The sequence below is a fragment of the Sciurus vulgaris genome (assembly GCF_902686455.1).
Source record: "Sciurus vulgaris genome assembly, chromosome: X".
Lineage (NCBI taxonomy): Eukaryota > Metazoa > Chordata > Mammalia > Rodentia > Sciuridae > Sciurus > Sciurus vulgaris.
In genome coordinates this window covers 93,485,953-93,504,423 of record NC_136471.1, presented here as the reverse complement: position 1 = coordinate 93,504,423, position 18,471 = coordinate 93,485,953, and the positions used below count along the sequence as shown (strand labels likewise).

The 18,471-nt window shown below is 37.4% G+C and overlaps 1 pseudogene across 1 annotated transcript; it reads left to right on the top strand.

The window, feature by feature from the left end:
* Nucleotides 1-9,649: 9,649 nt before the first annotated feature.
* LOC306650651 (RAB6-interacting golgin-like) lies at nt 9,650-11,985 on the top strand (annotated as a pseudogene). The gene is made up of 2 exons: nt 9,650-10,188; nt 10,304-11,985. The product of its transcript is annotated as an RAB6-interacting golgin-like (transcript).
* The last annotated feature ends 6,486 nt before the right edge of the window (nt 11,986-18,471 follow it).

Below are 18,471 nucleotides of genomic sequence, written 5' to 3'. Positions count from 1 at the left end.
CATAATGGATGTGGTAATCTATATACCCACCAACAGTGTACTAGCATTCCCTTGTCTCCATACCTTGACTGACATTTGTTATCTCTTCTCTTGTTTTTTTTTAAAGCATATTAAGCAGGTTTTATTTAAAGGTAATAATACAGACTTCTCCCAGCAGGAAAAAGGGGGCCATGGCTGATGTTCTAAAGTCCCAAGAAGTGAGCACACCCTACATTTTTTATAGGTTAAATTCTCTTTTGTTCTCCAGTTTCTTCTCTTATTGATAATAGCCATCCTTAAAATACGAGGTGATATCTCATATTTGAGGACAATATAGCAATATTATTAAATTTCTAATATTTTCTGGCCCAATAATTACATATCTTCCTATGTATCATAGAGAAAAATTTGCAAAAATGTACAAAGAGGCATATATACAGCATTGTTTATAAAAAGTAGAAATTTGGAAATATTCAAAGTGTCTATCTATCCGTTTGAGAAAAAGCAGTTGTGGAGTAGACAAAGGAGAGTGAAGGGAAGAGAGGGGAGACGGGAATGGGAAAGACAGTAGAATGAATCGGACATAACTTTCCTGTGTTCCTATGTGAATACACAACCAGTGTAGAAACTCCACATCATGTACAACCACAAGAATGGGGAGTTATACTCCATGTATGTATAATATGTCAAAATATACTGTCATGCGTATCTAAAAAGAATAAGTAAAAAAAAAACTTGATATCTCTATCTATTGTTTTGAATTATTCTTTAAGACATACTGTTCAGTGGAAAAATCAAATTTCTCTATAGTATGCTGTATTGGTCTGTGTGCTCTGACAAGTAATGCCAAGATTGGATTAAAGGTCAGTATGTTTCCTGTCAAGGGTCTGTGAGGCACAATCTGTGGCCACCAGAGCATCCCCATAATTATATTGCATAGGTATACTTCCTTATAGGTTTGGGAAGCAACTCCATCACAGTTTCTGTGGACCTCTCATCCTGAAGTGAAAATGAAAGGAGAGAAATTATGGCAGTAGTTACTGGGTTCACAACTGGTGTTCATCTTTTCTGTCCTTCACTATCCATTTAAATTCCCTTCATAAACAGCTATCATTTTGGCAGGGTTTGGTGGCTCAGCTGGTGGTATGACCGAACCTTCATTCCTGAAGGAACTGAACTCTTGATCATCATATCCCTCTCAGTTCAGGATCCCCACATTTTTGTTCAGTTACAGTGGACAAGAGAGTACTAGAAGGACCATGTGGGCTTCATATGTACTTCTGTTCCCTCATTGTATTGTCGCAGCCCTATCCCTTTCTCCCAAGCAGAGCTGATAGCTCTGTCAACCTGATGACTCATTTTCTCACCTGGTAGCCCCTAAGTACAAGTCCAAAATGCTGAGAGAAGAGGTGAGGCAGTTATAACTTGTAGATCTATCGGACACAGATTGTGTTCCCTGACAAAAGTGCACCAGGAGAACTCTTTGGAATTAAGATTTCCTGTCTAGTGTAGAGTCCAGAATTGAGTTTGAAATCTGTAGTAGGTGAACAAGAGTGATTGTAAGTGGGGTGACACTTGTCTCTGTCCCTAGGTTCCTAGACCCCTATATCCTCCCTACTGAGGACAAAGTGCCACATAGGGTTCTATGATTCAATATATACATCAAATCAGCTTCATTCATGTGATTATTGCTAATTATGCAGTGGTAAATGACAAAGGCTGCCTATGTCAACTAGCTGAATAATTTTATTTACTTGACTTTCATTTCTTCTTCTATGGTATATACTTTCTGATGGGTATTACTATAAGATACAAAAATCTTCACATTTTGTGCCCACTCCAATGTGTTAAAGCACATGCCTCTACCTCAGACCTCCTTGTCTGATTTTCCAATCACTGTCTTTCTAGCCAGACACCTAAGATATTAACTTCCCCCCAGGAATCTGTATACATCTTTACTTTGGTTTGTCTGCCTTTCAACACAAAGCAGATGGTCAGATGTACTGAAACACAGCTCATTGAGATTTTCCATTTCTACATTCTTTTACGGCCACTCCTAAATGTGACTATAATGCTGCTTCCATCTATTTTTGGCTTGCACCTACATTTTGGTTTAGGCCATCTGTAAACCAAAGTTTAACTTTTCCATTCATTTTAAACTGGTCATTTGGGATTCCCTATACAGCTGTGTGCCAACTTGGGCACAGGAATTGATGCAACTTTGGTGAATATCATAAAGGTTTGGACTATATACCATGTTTCTGTTTACACTTTCTCTTTTGAGGAAGAAGAAGAGAATTGTTACATCATACATTCACCATATTTTGGTACTCCTGTGGTGACCACCTCTTCAGTCAATGGTTTTCAGAGTTTAACATTGGTTGGAACTGGGAACTAACCAAGGAATCCTAACTTTATTGGCATGATATTACTCCAATGAAGCCTTCTGCTTCTCCATTTTTTTAAAAGATTTAAATGTTAAGAGCACACTTATGGCTTCATGTTTATTTTACCCTTTGGAATATCATTGCCTGTTAACCATCTCTACAGTCACCTGAAGATTGAGCCCTTTTGACAACTCTTTTGATGTTGGTGATCATTATGGTAATTGCCTTCAGTCTGTTAAGTGCTGCAAGCTGAATCTGTTAAATCAGTGGTCATATAATATCATGAATATTAATGAACATAGCTCAGTGACTATCTCCCACCATTATCCTTGGCCTACTGAGAAGAGCTACACCCAAACTTCTCAGTGATTCAGAAGTCCCTCTGATCAGTGCACTCCTTGGTGAATGTGTGTCCTCTGGACCCTTGAAAAGAATGCAATCCTCTCATATCTTCCAGTTTTACATAATCTGTCCATGCCAGCAATTACACTTTCTTAAGTTTCTTCTTTTCCTCACTCCCTCCTTTCCTTCTTTCCTTCCTTTCCTTCTTTCTTTTTATATTTTAGTCTCTTCTCTAGAGAGCTCTGGAACTCCAGAAAATACTGAACTGTAGACACAAAATTGGGAGAGATAGTCACAAAGTCAATTGAGCAAGATACTTTATGGAAACTGTACTGGGAATGAAAGGGCAATACCCACATTCAGAGGCAGAGAGAACTGTTTCCAAGTTTGGACTGGAATGGATGTAAGAACTAGCATGGCTCTTATTTCAAGTAGCCTGTCCCTATGGAATCTTCATTGTCCTCTTTCTTCACTTGTTCAGGTGAGCTCACACTTTAAGACTCAATAAAATGTCACATCTTGTTAGCTTCTTTATTATTTCAGATACTGTCCAGAGCAATTCATGTGTTTCTATTTTACTAAGATTTAGCCTTTTTTCCCTAGGCTTCCTAAAACCATCTAGTGATGAATCATTCCCTGGGACTCTTGCTGGAGCGTTAATCCCATATCCTGAATAAATTCCCTCGAGTCCAAGCATTTTTTGCCTATTTAGTTGTATGTTCTGATCTGCCCAATCATGCACCCTCAAAATGCACTCCTAAAGCCACTCCCTGGATTTCTACCAGAACATGGAATCTAGTCTTTGTAATTTGTAAGGTCCATGGATTCTTTCCTCCTTCCTCAGGACTAGATTGTTCCCATTTGCATTACAATGAGATTTAACTCTAATTTTCAACCTGGCACCCCAGAGAAGAGGTAGGGGTAGTTTATAAGTGGTCACCTGTTGCCTTTCATGCATAAAAATTTTGCAGCATCTTCCAGAAAGTGGAAGGTGGAAGTTCCAGTCCTTAATAGGAAAGGATGGGCCACTTCTACAGGCAAAAATAAGAACTATAAAGATAGAATTGACAACTGATTCAACAATATCACTTTTGGATATATAATAAAAGGAAATTAAATCAGGATGTTAAAGAAAAATCTGTATGCCTATGTTCATTGTAACATTATCCACTATGACTAAGATATGAAAACAGCATAAATGCCCATCAACAAAAGGACAAATGGACTCTTTTAAATGTAGTATATATTCAGCTTTCAAAGGAAAGCAAGTCTGTCATTTGTAAAAATATGGACATTATAAGGGAAATAATCCAGGCACAGAAAGGCAAATGACATACAATCATTTGTCAAATGTCATTCATACTAGAGTAGAATGATGGTTATAAAAGCCTTGGGAGAGGGATGTATGAAAAGAAGGAATGCTGGTTAAAGGTTATAAATTTCAGCAAGATTGGAGGAATATGCTCATGGAGATTTATTGTATTGGTGAGTGTAGTTAATAACAAGGTATTATATTTTTAAAAATCATTAAAAGAGGATTTTAAGTGTTGTCTCTTCAAAAAATGGTAAGTAGATAAGGTAAGGCATATGTTAGCTTGAGTGAGTCATTCCACAATGTGTACATATTTCAACATGTCATGTTGTATGTGATATATACAATTATTATCATCAAGCAAAATAAATACATGTAAGTGGATTGAACTCTCTAATAAAAATTATATAGGACTTGAATGAACATTTCTTCAAAGAAGAAATGACACATAAGCACTTCAGAAAATCTTAAGATAATTAATCATTATTGAAATGAAAGGCAAACCATACTGGTTATCTCTACTAGGATGGTAATATTTTTAAAATAGAAAATTAGTATTGGTGAGGTTTTTGAGAAATTGAGATGCTCACTCATTATTGGTGGGTATATAAAAGGATGCAACTGCTATGGCAAAATATTTGGTGGTTCCTCGAAAAGCTAAACATATAATTACCACATAACCCAATAATTCTACCCTAAGGTTATTACCCAAAATAATTGATAATAGTGGCTGGGGATATAGTTCAGTGGTAGAGTGTTTGCCCTGCATTTGTGCGTCTCTAGTTACAACCTCAGCACTGAAAAAGAAAGCACTGAAGATAGTGATTTAAACACTTGTTTGATAGTATGTATTGCAGCATTATTCACAGTATCCAAAAGGTAGAAACCCATGTTCATCAACAGATGAACTGATAAGCATAATGTGTTCTACCCATACAGTGAATTATAATTCAGGTATGAAAAGAATAAAGTTCTGATATATGCTACAACATGGATGAATCTTAAAAACAGTTAGCAAAATTAAATAAGCCAAACATAAAAAGGGCAAATGTTTTATGATTGCACATTTATGCAATATCTACAATGGTCAAATTCATAGAGAGCAAGTAAATTGTGGCAAGGAAAAAAAGACAATGGAGTGCTATTATTTAATATGATCCAAAAACATTTTATTTGTTGTTCATTTGCTTAAACATAAACTTCTTGGATCAATATGGTGAGTGAATGAATAACAAATAGATTTGTAAAACATTTTCCTATTTTAATATAAGTGTCCAGAAGATAAGTTTCAATGTACTCTCTGGCTACCTTATACCAAATTCTAAACTAGTAAATCCTGAATTTGTGATGTTTAACTGTTGGTTTAATGGTACAAGAAATAAGAAGTTATTTGCAAAACTCTTCTCACTTCTTTAATATTATTTTAATGTTAAAAACAGAATCATGTATTTATATTTCATGTATAACTCATTGTATAATTGATCAAAAGTTAGGATTTTATAATCATCATATTCTTTTGCCATTGAGATGTAAAATACAATTAAAATCCTCACCATTTCTTGCTAACATTTTAGGATATATTCCAGACATTATGACTGTGCACTTGACATGGGAAACATCCTTTAAAACTAGTTCAAAGATTGGTCATGCCTTTTCAAATAAAATAGTTACATTGCATTCTAAGGGGGAAAAATAAGTATGGAGTTTCTGTTTGGGGCAATGCAAATGTTTTGAAAATAGATAGCAGTGAAGTTTGCACAAATTGTGAATGTTATTAATGTTTAGGAATTGTGCGCCCCAAAGTGGTAGCCTAAATGCCATTCAAAAGCTTAGTGGATAACCAAACTGTGGTATAAACATAACATTGACTACTACTCAACAGTAACAGTAGCAAAATATTTGAGACATGCAACACTTAGATTAATGTCAAAGGCATTATGCTAAGTGAAAGAAGTCCATCTCAAAAAGTCACATCCTGTGTTATTCCATTCACACAATGATTTTGAATTAACAAAATTATAGTGATTATAAAAATATTAGTAACATCTAGAGGTTAGGGTTGTGGAGAGAGTTTGCTATAAAGGGGCAGCAGGAAGATATTTCTTTGTGGTGGTAAACAATTCTATATCATGATTTTGATGATGGTAACACAAATATATTATTTAATAATATTTCATAGAAATATACACCATAAAAAGTACAGATACGTCAGGAGCAGTAGTGCATGCCTGTAATCCCAGTGGATCAGAAGGCTGAGGCAGGAGGATAGTAAGTTCAAAGCCAACCTCAGCACCTTGACAAGGCCCTAAGCAACTCAGCGAGACCCTGTCTCTAAATAAAATGTTAAAAAGGGCTGGGGATTTGGCTCAGTGGTTAAGCACACCTGGGTTCAATCCCTGATACCACAAAAAGTACATATAAAACTGGTGAAATTAGAATAAGATCTTGAATCAAAAATATTAAACCAGTTTGGATCTTCTGATTATGATAATGTACCACAGTTATACATCATGGTTTTATTGCATTTAGGAGAAGCAAAGTGAACAGTACAGGTAAACTCTCTGCACTAATTTTAGAGTTTCTTGGGAGTTTTCAATTGTACCAAAATTAATCATATATAAAAATAAGAAGGAAAGAGAGATTACAAAGTATCTGATAAAATAAATCTTGATGGGAAGGCAGAACAAGAAGATGACTAAGTAGGATCCTCCAGTGATCTTCTCCCCATAATCACAACAACAGAAACAGTTATCCACACACCAAAATATCTTCACAAGGGCTAAGGAAGCCAGGTAAGAGACCATAGTGCCTGGTTTTAGTAAAATAAAAAGAGATCCATTGACGACAGTAGGAAACAGTTGCCGTGACACACCTCCTCCAACTGCATTACAGCATGCATCCCAATTGGGAACGGAGAGGAACTAAGTCTAGAACCAGCTTTGAGACCCAGTGCCAGGCCCCCCATGGTAAAAGCCAGTGCTGGCAAGATCTCCACAAACCCTGCCCCCAGACCTGGACCCATGGTCTGAGCCGCTGATACTTCACTATCCAGGTAGCCAAGGGACTGACTCCACCACCCCTCCTTCAACCTTGGGCAGTAGAGGAGGGGGAAAGACTCATCTGCTGGGGAGAAGGACACAAAAGCTAGCACAGGAATGTGCCTTGAATCACAGTGTTGGGCCTACCTCAGTAAAGCCAAGCACCAGGTAAAAGACACCTATACCCAGGCCAGAACTCTGGCCAGAGCCTTAAGTCCTGGCTCTGGCATTGGATACCTGCATCCCTATGAGACAGATATAAGTTTTGGTCTGCATCACTGTCAGCCATAGAGTGGGCCTGGGCATCTTCCCACAACTGTGTAGATTCCCAACAGCTGTGAAACTCAGGTGAAAAACAGCTTAGCATTAGCCCTTGGTGAGCAAGGTACTGTTTCCCCCACCTGTTCCCCATCCTCAGGCAGCACAACTATCCCTAAGTCAGTGCTCACAGATGGAGCCTGAAGACCTGCAGAAGCATCAGACAGAGACCTGTGCCCTGGTGGGATACACTCAATATTTCATCCTGCATCACTGACAGTTGTAGAATAGGCCTCGGTGTACCCCTGAGACTGTGCAGGTTTTTGTAGCTGTGAGACTCAGGTATGACCCAGTTTAGTGTCAGCCTTGATGGCCAAGATACTGCCTTCACCAAAACTACCTCCAACTTGAGCAGCATAATGTGGAGCAAGACTACATCCACTGGGGGTAGGACAGGGTAGTAAGCACTTGTTATGGTTTAGATATAAAGTGTCCCCCAGAAGCTCCTGTTAATGTGGGAATCTTCAGACGTGAAGTGATTGGATTGTGAGAACTGTAACCTAATAAGTCTAATCTAGCTTGAATGCACTGACTGGGTGGTAAGTGTAGGCAGGTGGGGTGTGGTGGGAGGATGTGGGTCACTAGAGGTATACCCTGGAAGGGGGCATCTTCCCTATGGCCCTTTTCCCCTCTGCTTTCTGATCCCCTCCATGAGCTTAGCAGCTTTCCTTCACTAGACCCTTTCCCCATGATATGGAGCCTCCGATCCAGGGACATTGAGTTGGCCATCTATGAACCAAGACCTCAGAAACCATGAGCTTCAAATAAACTTTCCCTTCTCCAAGTTGTTCTTGTGGAGTTTTTTGGTCACACAATGAAAAACTAACTGGCCTTTGCCTTGGAACTCGTACTGGGCAGGTGAAACCTAACACTGGGCAGGTCCTAATGATCCTAACCCCAGACTAGTACCCATGAACAGAGCCTCTGGGACAGTCCTGCTACTGGGTAGAGACATGCAGTTCAGTCTTACCCATTCCAATTAAAGTCACCTGTGGCTTCTGATGATCAGACCAGGAGTACACCTCAGCAGTAGGCAAATTGTATTAGTGTGAGTCTTGGTCCTAGCAACTGCTGTGCTGTTCTTGGCAGACTGTGGGCTCAGGGTGGAACACAACACTGTGCTATTTGTGGCAAAGGTGTGACCTGGAGTTAGTCCTTCTGTGGTGATTCTGCCCAGGGGTAGGCAGAATCCTACAGTGCTTGACCACAAGCTAGTGACTGTGGAGAAGGTAACCAGGTCTGACCTTCCGCCAGGAAGATCTTGGGGTGACAGACTACCCTTTTTATATATTTCCCTGGTTCATTCTGAACAGTGCATCAACAGTGAATTTGGGGCAAAACTCGGCTTGTATTGTCCTCTAGTGATGAGACAGTGACAGTACAACAGCAGCAGCCTCACCACAAACTGGAGTTGGGGCGCCATCTAGTGCTAATACGGTAAAAGTCACTACAGGTTCAGAAAATAAGCAACCAACTCAGAATTTCTGGAAAGATGGGCACAAAGTCAGATTTTGAAGACTAGTATCTAATCAGATGTGCAGAACTGCACATTGCAAACAAACAAGTATTAAAAGCTTTCAGTGAACCATAACCTTACCTAATGGTCTAAAGTTATCAGAATTCAGCCATGTAGTGATGAATGTAGCAAACCATCATGTACATCCATAAGAATGGGATCCTAACTAGAATAATATATACTCCATGCTTGTACGAGTATATCAAAATGAATTATTCTGTCATGTAAAACTACAAAGAACCAATAAATTAAAAAGAATGGATACATTAAAACAGCAAAATGTTTCACTAACTGAAAACAAAATAAAATAAAATGACAGTTTTTAGGAAACTCAATGCTCTTCAAGAAAAAAAATTATTCAATACTATAACAGAATCTTTACAGAGAAGTTGGGGCAATTAAAAAATCTAACAGAAATTCTTCAGCTAAATATACATGGAGATTAAAATCACAATAGCAGTATAGATCAAACACAAGAAAGAATTAATTGAACTTGAAGATAACCTGGTTGAAAATATTCAGTTGAAGGTGAAAAAAGAAAAAAAAATAAAGAGGAATGAAAAAGCTTATGGGATTACTGGCATGATTAAAAGCTTATTAACTCAGAGACAACATTCAGCCTTTGTTTTTTGGGGGATTGACTTATTTCACTTACCATGATGTTCTCTAGTTCCATCCATTTATTTGAAAATGCCATCATTTCATTCTTCTTTAAGACTGAGTAGGCCGGGCGCTGCGAGCGGGGCGCGCTCGGGCTGCCTGCGCCGGGCCGATGGCGCAGGGCTGAGCGGGCTTCTCCGAGGAGGAGCTGAGGAGGCTGAAGCAGAACAAAGATCCATTTAAACCACAACGCCGTCTCCCTGGGAAGAAAACTCGACAACAACTTCAGCGAGAAAAAGCCCTTCTAGAGCAAAGCCAGAAACTTGGACTTCAAGATGGACCAGGCTCATTACCTCCGGAGCAGCTACTTTCTGCTCCAAAACAGAGACTTATCACTCAAGAACCACATTCTCCCCCCCTACTCTTCCTAGTCCTCTTACAGTCCCCTCTCCTGCTGGTGATGGAAAACCACAGGGTATTAAAAGTCAGGGAAGGGAAGCAGGACTTAAGAATTCCCATGGTGGTCACAGGAAAGTCGAGCTCCTACCTCCAAAGCCAGATTGCAAATTGGAGAAAAAGAAAGTGGAATTGTTAGCAAGAAAAATCTCGTTGGGAAGTCCTCCAACAGGAACAGCGACTAATGGAAGAAAAAAATAAACGTAAGAAAGCTCTTTTGGCTAAAGCAATTGCAGAAAGTTTTACCTAGAGAACAAGAATCAATCAAGAAAAGTGGAGAAATGGGGCTTAAGACAATTAAAAACAAATAGATGTTAAAGAAGCGTTTAATGCAGGCATCTGTTCTTCATGTCAGATCTAAAAGAACTCAGGCAGAGACCATGAAATTAAAGCGGATCCAGAAGGAGTTGCAGGCTTTAGATGACATGGTATCTGCTGACATTGGAATCCTCAGGAACAGTATCGATCAGGCCAGCCTGGACTATTCATATGCACAGAAGCGATTTGACAGGGCCGAAGCTGAGTACATTACAGCAAAGCTAGATCTGCAGCGGAAGACTGAATTAAAGGAGCAACTCACTGAGCACCTTTGCACAATCATACAGCAGAACGAGCTTCGGAAAGCCAAGAAGTTGGAGGAGCTGATGAAGCAGCTGGATGTGCAAGCTGATGAGGAGACCTTGGAACTCGAGGTAGAGGTGGAAAGACTGCTTCGTGAACAGGAAGCAGAAGCAGGGAAGCATGAGGCCCTTGGAGAGAGGCCACGTCAGTCTGCTGAGGAGAGTGTCAAAGAGGACAAAAAGCCACAGGAGCAGTCTGCTTCCCTGGAGGTAGACAAACAGCGGGAAAGTTCTAGCAGCTTCCCCCATGTGAGTCCAGACTGACCAAACCAAGGGGTCAATGATGTGCCAGCTGCTCTGGCCACATGAAGGGCCAGTGTTCTTTTTAGCTAATATGATATTCAGTGAAGTATATTCTCTGCAATAGATTATGCCCTGGTCTCTTAAAAGGGCCTCTTTAAAACTTAATTTTTGAATCTGTGATTAATTTTAGTAGGGTAACATGTTTGGCCATTGCAGAGTCCCAAATGATGATCGTCTTATAGCAGGGGCATATTTCACCCTGATTTCAACCAGTTGTTCCTTTAACCCTTACTACTGGGTTAAATAAGTGTCTTAAAGGATGAAGAGCCTGAGACCCTTGACTCAAGCCCCAGCACCACAAAAAGAAGAAAAGGGTAGAAGAAAAAATACATGGTTAGAGTAATTTTAGACCAAGTAAATACAGAAAGTAAATTAAAAATGACACTTATTACCTAATGACACTCATTTAACTTCTCCTGGGAGAAGTGTTGAAAATGGAATGTAATCAATTAAAGACACAAAAATTAATGCGTAAAGAGTGGAAGATCAGGTCTTCCTGATCTTACTAGAGTTGTAAAATTCAACTTGGAAATAGTAGTTTATATACCAAACTACATAGTATGTGCTATAGTATAGTGTATGCTATGAAGAGTAGTTTTATATAAAGAACAAAACCACTTCAGGCAACATTACTTTTGTCTTTAATTGGCCTTTAAATGGTTTTAGTTTACCATCTGAATTTTTGTTAGTTGATACACACACATATATGTATATAAAAGTCCTATGTATGTGTAACTTTACTTTTAATGTATTCTCTTTTTAAATAACAAATTGATCAGGTTAATTTAGACAGTGAAAACATTTCTAACATAAGGCTGAAAATAATATGGATGATCTTATTGCTATTTTTGATTTTTCAAAAAATTGATGTATTTTCTTTCTAATGTTACTTGTAAATGTATGTTTTGTACGTTGAATATAAATTATCTGGCATAAAGCATTTTATTACTTTAATACTTTGTTAATTACCTGTTGCTAATACTTGACCACTACATTGTGCTATACGTGAAGATGTATATAAATATTGTAGCTTTGTCATGAAATCTGTGACTATTACATTAAATTATGATCTATTTATCAGAAATTCCCCAAAATAAAAATAATTTCATCTTAAGTTTTTAGAACAGGAACTACTTATAGTAGATAAGAAAGAATATGTTATCTATAATAGTTTCTTGAAAAGTTGGAACATACTATTTTTAAGTGGGTTTGGTTGAGGGTATTATCTTTTGGTAGTTTGGGTGATATTTGTACTTGCATGTAATTTATTTAATAGTATAATTTTCATTACTGACCTCTCTCAACAGAAGCATTTATATAGGACCTATGTTTTCATTTATGGATATCATACATAAAAACGGAAAGCTTCATTGCCCAAGACAGTCTTTTTTTTTAAGGAGTAAATCAGTCTGATGTATTTATAGTATGACTTTTCATTTACCCTAAAAACACGAGTTTCAAAAGATGACTGTTGGGGCGGGGTGTGTCAGTGATGCATTTGGGATCTCCTAGTAGATACAGTCATCCACTTTTGTATGAGAATTTATTAACAAATAAAGTTCTGTAATATTGTTTAAAAAAAAAAAAGACTGAGTAGTATTCCATTGTGTGTATATACCACATTTCTTAAGCCATTCATCTGTTGAATAGCATCTAGATTGGTTCCAGAGTTTAGTTATTGTGAATTGAGCTGCTATAAACATTGATGTAGCTGCATCACTCTAGTGTGATTTTAAGTGCTTTGGGTATAAACCGAGTAGTGGGATATCTGGGTCAAATTGTGGTTCTATTCCAAGTTTTCCAAGGAATGTCCATAGTGCTTTCCATAGTGGTTGCACCAATCTGCAGTCCCACCAGCAATGTATGAGAGTACCTTTTTCCCCACATCCTTGCTAACACTCAATATTCTTTGTCCTCTTGATAATTGCCATTCTGATTGGAGCAAGATGAAATCTTAGTTTTCATTTGTATTTCTCTAATTGCAAGAGATGATAAATATTTTTCTTCTGTGAAATGTCTGTTTCAGTTCCTTATCCCATTTATTGTTTGGGTTATTTGTGGTTTTGGTGTTAAGTTTTTTGAGTTCTTTGTATAACCTGGAGATTATTGCTGTATCTGAGGTACATGTGGTAAAGATTTTTCTCCCATTTTCTCTGCTCTCTTCATGTTGTTTCCTTTGCTGAGAAGAAGTTTTTAGTTTGAATCCATCCCATTTATTGATTCTTATTTTTTCTTCATCTGCTTTAGGAGTCTTGTTAAGGAAGTCAGGTCCTAAGCCATCATGATGAAGATTTGGGCCTACTTTTTCTTCAGGCACAGGGTTTCTGCTCTAGTGTCTAAGTCTTTGATCCACTTTGAGTTGAGTTTTGCGCAGGGTGAGAGATAGAGGTTTAATTTCACTTTATTGCAGATGGTTTTCCAGTTTTCCCAGCACCATTTGTTGAAGAAGCTATCTTTTCTCCAATGTATGTTTTTGGCACCTTTATCTAGTATGAGATAACTGTATTTACGTGGGTTTGTCTCTGTGTCTTCTATTCTGTACCATTGGTCTACCTGTCTATTTTGGTGCCAATACCATGTTGTTTCTGTTACTATTACTCTGTAGTATAGTTTAAGTTCTGGTATTGTGATGCCTCCTGCTTCAGTCTTGGTAAGGATTAGTTTGGTTATTCTGGGTCTCTTACTTTTCCAAATGAAATTCATGATTGCTTTTTCAAATAAGGCAATCCCAAAAAACCAAAGGCCAAATGTTTTCTTTGATAAGTGGATGCTGATCCACAGTGGGAGGTGGGTAGGGAAGAATGAAGGAAATTTGGATTATGTAGAGGGAAGGGGTAGGGTTGTGGGAATGAGAAGGACAGTGGGATGAGACAGACATTATTACCCTATATACATGTATGATTATACTACCAGTGTGATTCTGCACCATGTAGTGCCAGAGGAATGAAAAGTTGTGCTCTATTTGTGTACAATGGGTCAAAATGCATGTTTAACCAATGAGAAAAAATTTAATATTTTTTAAAAAAGGTTTATTGAAAGGACAAACAAGGATGGCAGATTAGAGGAAGGATGCACTTCCTGCAGTTCTTCAGCACTAGACTTACAAAGCAGGAAGACAGCTCCTCAGTGAGGTGGGTAACTATGGGAACTCACCAAAACTAGACTGTTAAAGAAGTCATAGAAACACAGAAAGTCAGAAACTTCAAATGTAACATAAGAAATAATATGTTAGAGATGCACTAGCTTGACCACCAGTGTGTCAGTAATAGTGGCAGCTGAGGGGAGGGGGAGCACAGGTGGAGAGAAAAGACTGCATAGCTGGCAGATTAAAAAAATCAAAAATAAAGAGAAATTGACTTGGAGAAACCTGTGGATTAGAGAGGAAGGTTGATTTTAATGGTCAGATAGTCTGTGGGGGGTCGTGATTCAGTGAAAGCTAACCAGAAATAGCTCACTCCAGGGGTGGACAGTTTGGAGGGAACCAGGATCCAGATTGCTAGAAATGGGTTGCTGCATGGCATGGGAACCATTTATAAGCACTGTACAGTAGCGAGCAGAGACAGGAGATTGTAAAATTACAAATAATGTTGCCAGCAGTCATCTAGAATGTGCCTAAACAAGAGAGACTGAAGAAGTCACAAAAAAATTGTACCAGGACCATACAGGCTCCTAATACCAAGGAAAAATTTCCCTTTGTTACTGGTGCACAATATGAGCTATTGGAAAGACATCTATAGCAGCCACACACGAACATCTGCCTTTCTGTGTGGTTACCTGGTATTTTATATTCATAATGCTGAAGGTAAAACCTGTGGAGGTTTGGTTTAAACACCCTAAAAGTGGATTTTACCTAGGAAACCAGACATCCTGTAGAGACCAGCATCTCCCCAGAAATAGGGGGCTGTGTGGATCTAATCTCAAATACCCACTAACAGTTTCAAAACTTGACCCCAACTACTAGAACTACCAATTTAGAATTCTGCACTTTCCCCACTACAGAAATATACAATTTGTCAACACACTCCCCCCCCCCAGTCTATCCCATCCTGTACCGGGAGACTGGAAGCTGAGATATGCTACAACCTGTCTTGGCTCGTAGACACAATGGCTGACAGCTAAATGCAGAACTTAAAGGCTTTGGATTTAAGAAACTCCAGCTCTCAAATTCAGGGTTACAAAGCCAAAAGTAAATACGAAGAATTAAAATTCACCCCTGCCAACGAATTTGACAACCTCAGTGGAAACAAGTCTTTTATTTCACATTAAGTTCCCTCCTTCCCTCCCTCCCTCCTTCCTTCCTTCCTTTTTTCTTATCTTTTTCTTTTGTTCTCCATATTCCACCAATTTTATAAAAATAAATTCTTATATTTGGACTCTTTTTAAATTTTTTTTCAAATATGATTTCATTTACTTTGTTTATATTCTGCAAGATTTGTGTGTGTGTGTGTGTGTGTGTGAGAGAGAGAGACTGGGTGCATGGGGGCACATGTGTGTTCTCATTGTGTGAATAGTTTCAAATACATATATATATATATATATATATACACATATATATATATAATTATACTTTAACTGCTTTCCTCTGCACCTGTTCATATTTAGCCTTGGTTTGACATAGCGAGGGTATAATTGTGCAACCATTTGAGTAGTTTTGATCTTACATTTTCTTGTTTGTTTGCACCTTGGTTTTTATCCTTATTACCCTTCCTTTAATCTCTTCCTAACAGCACAAATTTTCTGTTCCCTGTTCCTTTTTTCTTTCTTCCTCTCTTTTTTAGTTCTTTTAGTTAATATTTATTCCTTCTTTGCAGGTGACATCTGCTACCTATTTTATGCTCTCATGTGTTCACTTTTTAAAACTAAGTAAAACTTTATCTTGCCTTCCTAACCTATTTTCTCCTCATGTAAGAAGTTTTAATCCTGATCAATAATATAATTATATAGTTTGTGTAATTCTAATCCCACTCATGTTGGGATTATTAATACAGGAGATGACACAGTAGACTCCTGCTCTCAAATGCTTAATCTAGTTTACAGGTTTGTTTATTTGTTTGTTTTTAGTTACCAGGGATTGAACCCAGGGACATTCGACCACTGAGTCACATTCCAGCCCTATTTTATGTTTTACTTAGAGATAGGGTCTCACTGAGTTGTTTAGCGCCTCACTTAAGTTGCTGAGGCTGGCTTTGAACTTTTGATCCTCCTGCTTCAGTCTCCCGGGTCACTGGGATTACAGTTGTGCACCTTAGCTCCCAGATCATTTCTTGATCTATTACAATTTAATTAAGATGCCTGAAAACTCATCCAGTAATCAGAAAAATGATGGAATATATGAGATTGGGAAAAAAGTTAGGGACATGGAGAGCAAACTTGAGATTCTTCCATCTCATTGTATCACTAGCTCATCCCGTTTTACTTCTGAGCAGTAATCCACTGAATAACATACTACAATTTGTTCAGGTGTTCTTATTTTGATGAACATTTGCACTGTCTTCAGATTTTGGCTATTACAAATACAGCTGCTGAGAATATTTGGCTAACACTCTTTTTATAGACATAGACTTGTTTGTGGATAAGTGCGTAAGATTGGAATGACTGAGTAGCAGAATGAATGTGTATTTAACTTAAGAATCTACCAAACAACTTCCAAAGTGTCTGTACCATTTTACATTTTCACCAAGTAGTCTTTGAGTGTGCTGATATTTCCATAACCTCACAGACACTTAGAATGGCCAATATTAATTTTAGCAGTTTTAATAGGTGTACAGTAGTATCTAATTGTAGTTTTTAATTTACATTCCCCTAATGATTCATGGTATTGAGCATATTTTCAAGTGCATTTTGCCATCAGTATATCTTCTATGGTGGAGTGTCTGCTCAAAATTTTGCCCATTTTATATTAGGATCTTTATTTATTAATGAGTTTTGAGAATTGTTTTAGGTATTTGTAATACAAGTCCTTTATCAGACAACTGTTTTGAAGAGCTTTTCTCTCAATCGGCAGTTTGTCTTCACATTCCCTAAGCAGTGTGTTTCTGAGAGCAGAAGTTTTAAATATTTCAAGTACTATTTATCAAATTGTTCTTTTAAGAATTATGCTTTTGCATCTAAGGAAACTTTCTCTAACTCAAGTTCGCAATTATTTTCCCCTCTATTTTTGCTACTCTAGAAAGTTTAGCTTTATGCTTTAATTTTTCATTTCAGGTCTGTGATTCTTTTGGACTTTTTTACTTGTTGTGAATTACATTTTAAGTTCTATTTTTCTTCTTTTTTTTTTGGACTACAGGTATTCAATATTTTAGCACCATTCATTAAAAAGACTTTTCTTGAGTGAATTGGCTTTTGACATTTGCTGAAGATAATGTGTGTGCGCCCACGCGCGCACATTTCTAGATCCATTAATGTTCAATTGACCAATTTGTGCTTTTTCATGCTAAATCCTCACCACCTTGATGCTGTAGTTCTTTAAGTCTTGAAATAAGGTACTATCTACACTTCAACTTTATTCTTTACCAAAGTTTGACTATTTTAGATCCTTATTTTTATATACATTTTAAAACTGACTTGTCAACATTGAGAAAAGGCCCCTGAATTTTGATTGTGATTGTACTGAATTGTAGATCAACATGTGCAGTCTTGTCATCTTAGCAATATTAAGTCTTCCAACCCATGAATAATGTATAAACTTCCATTTATTTGGTTATTTTAACTTGTTTTACCAATATTTTGTATTTTTTCAGAGTACAGTTCTTACACGCTTTTTTAACTGATTTTCTCAAGTATGTCACATTTTAATACTATTTAAATATTTTTCAATTCCAAATTGCTCATTGCATACATATTGAAATAGGTTGACTTTTGATCACTGACCTGTTACCCTGCAGTCTTGCTAAAATCACATCAATTCCTCTTTGTTTTTTAGTTCCATTGGATTATCTACATGGAAAATCATGTCAATTGCGAATTAACAGTTTTAATTCTTGTTTTGTAATCTGAGTTTCTTTTCCTTTTTATGACCTCATTGCACTGGTTAGAACCTCTAGCACAACAGTTGGCGATAACCAATTTTTCTTTATTATTATGATTATTATTATTATTATTATTATTATTTATACTGAGGATTGAACCCAGGGATGCTTAACCACTAAGCCACATCACCAGCCCTTTTATGTATTTTTGTTTTTTAGAGACAGGATTGTACTAAGTTACTTAGGGCCTCACTAAATTGCTGAGGCTGGCTTTGAACTCATGATCCTTTTGCCTCAGCCCCCCTAGTTGCTGGGATTACTGGAGTCCCAGCTTTCTCTTCATTTTTTTTTTTTTTTTTTTTGTTTTGTTTTGTTTTATTTTGTGTTCTTCTTTACTTATGCTTACCTTCAGATTCAAATTTAATTTGTTCTTCCTTTTCTGTTTTCCAAAGTGGAAGCTTGTACACTATCTCAGATGCATCACACTCCTATTGATAGATTTTAAATTCATTTTAATTCAGTTCAAAACACATTTCAGTTTCTCTTGTTTTTCCTTGATTCATGAATTGTACAAAACTATGCAATTTGGTTTTTAAATATTTGAGTTTTTCTTGATTATTTTTCTCTTAATA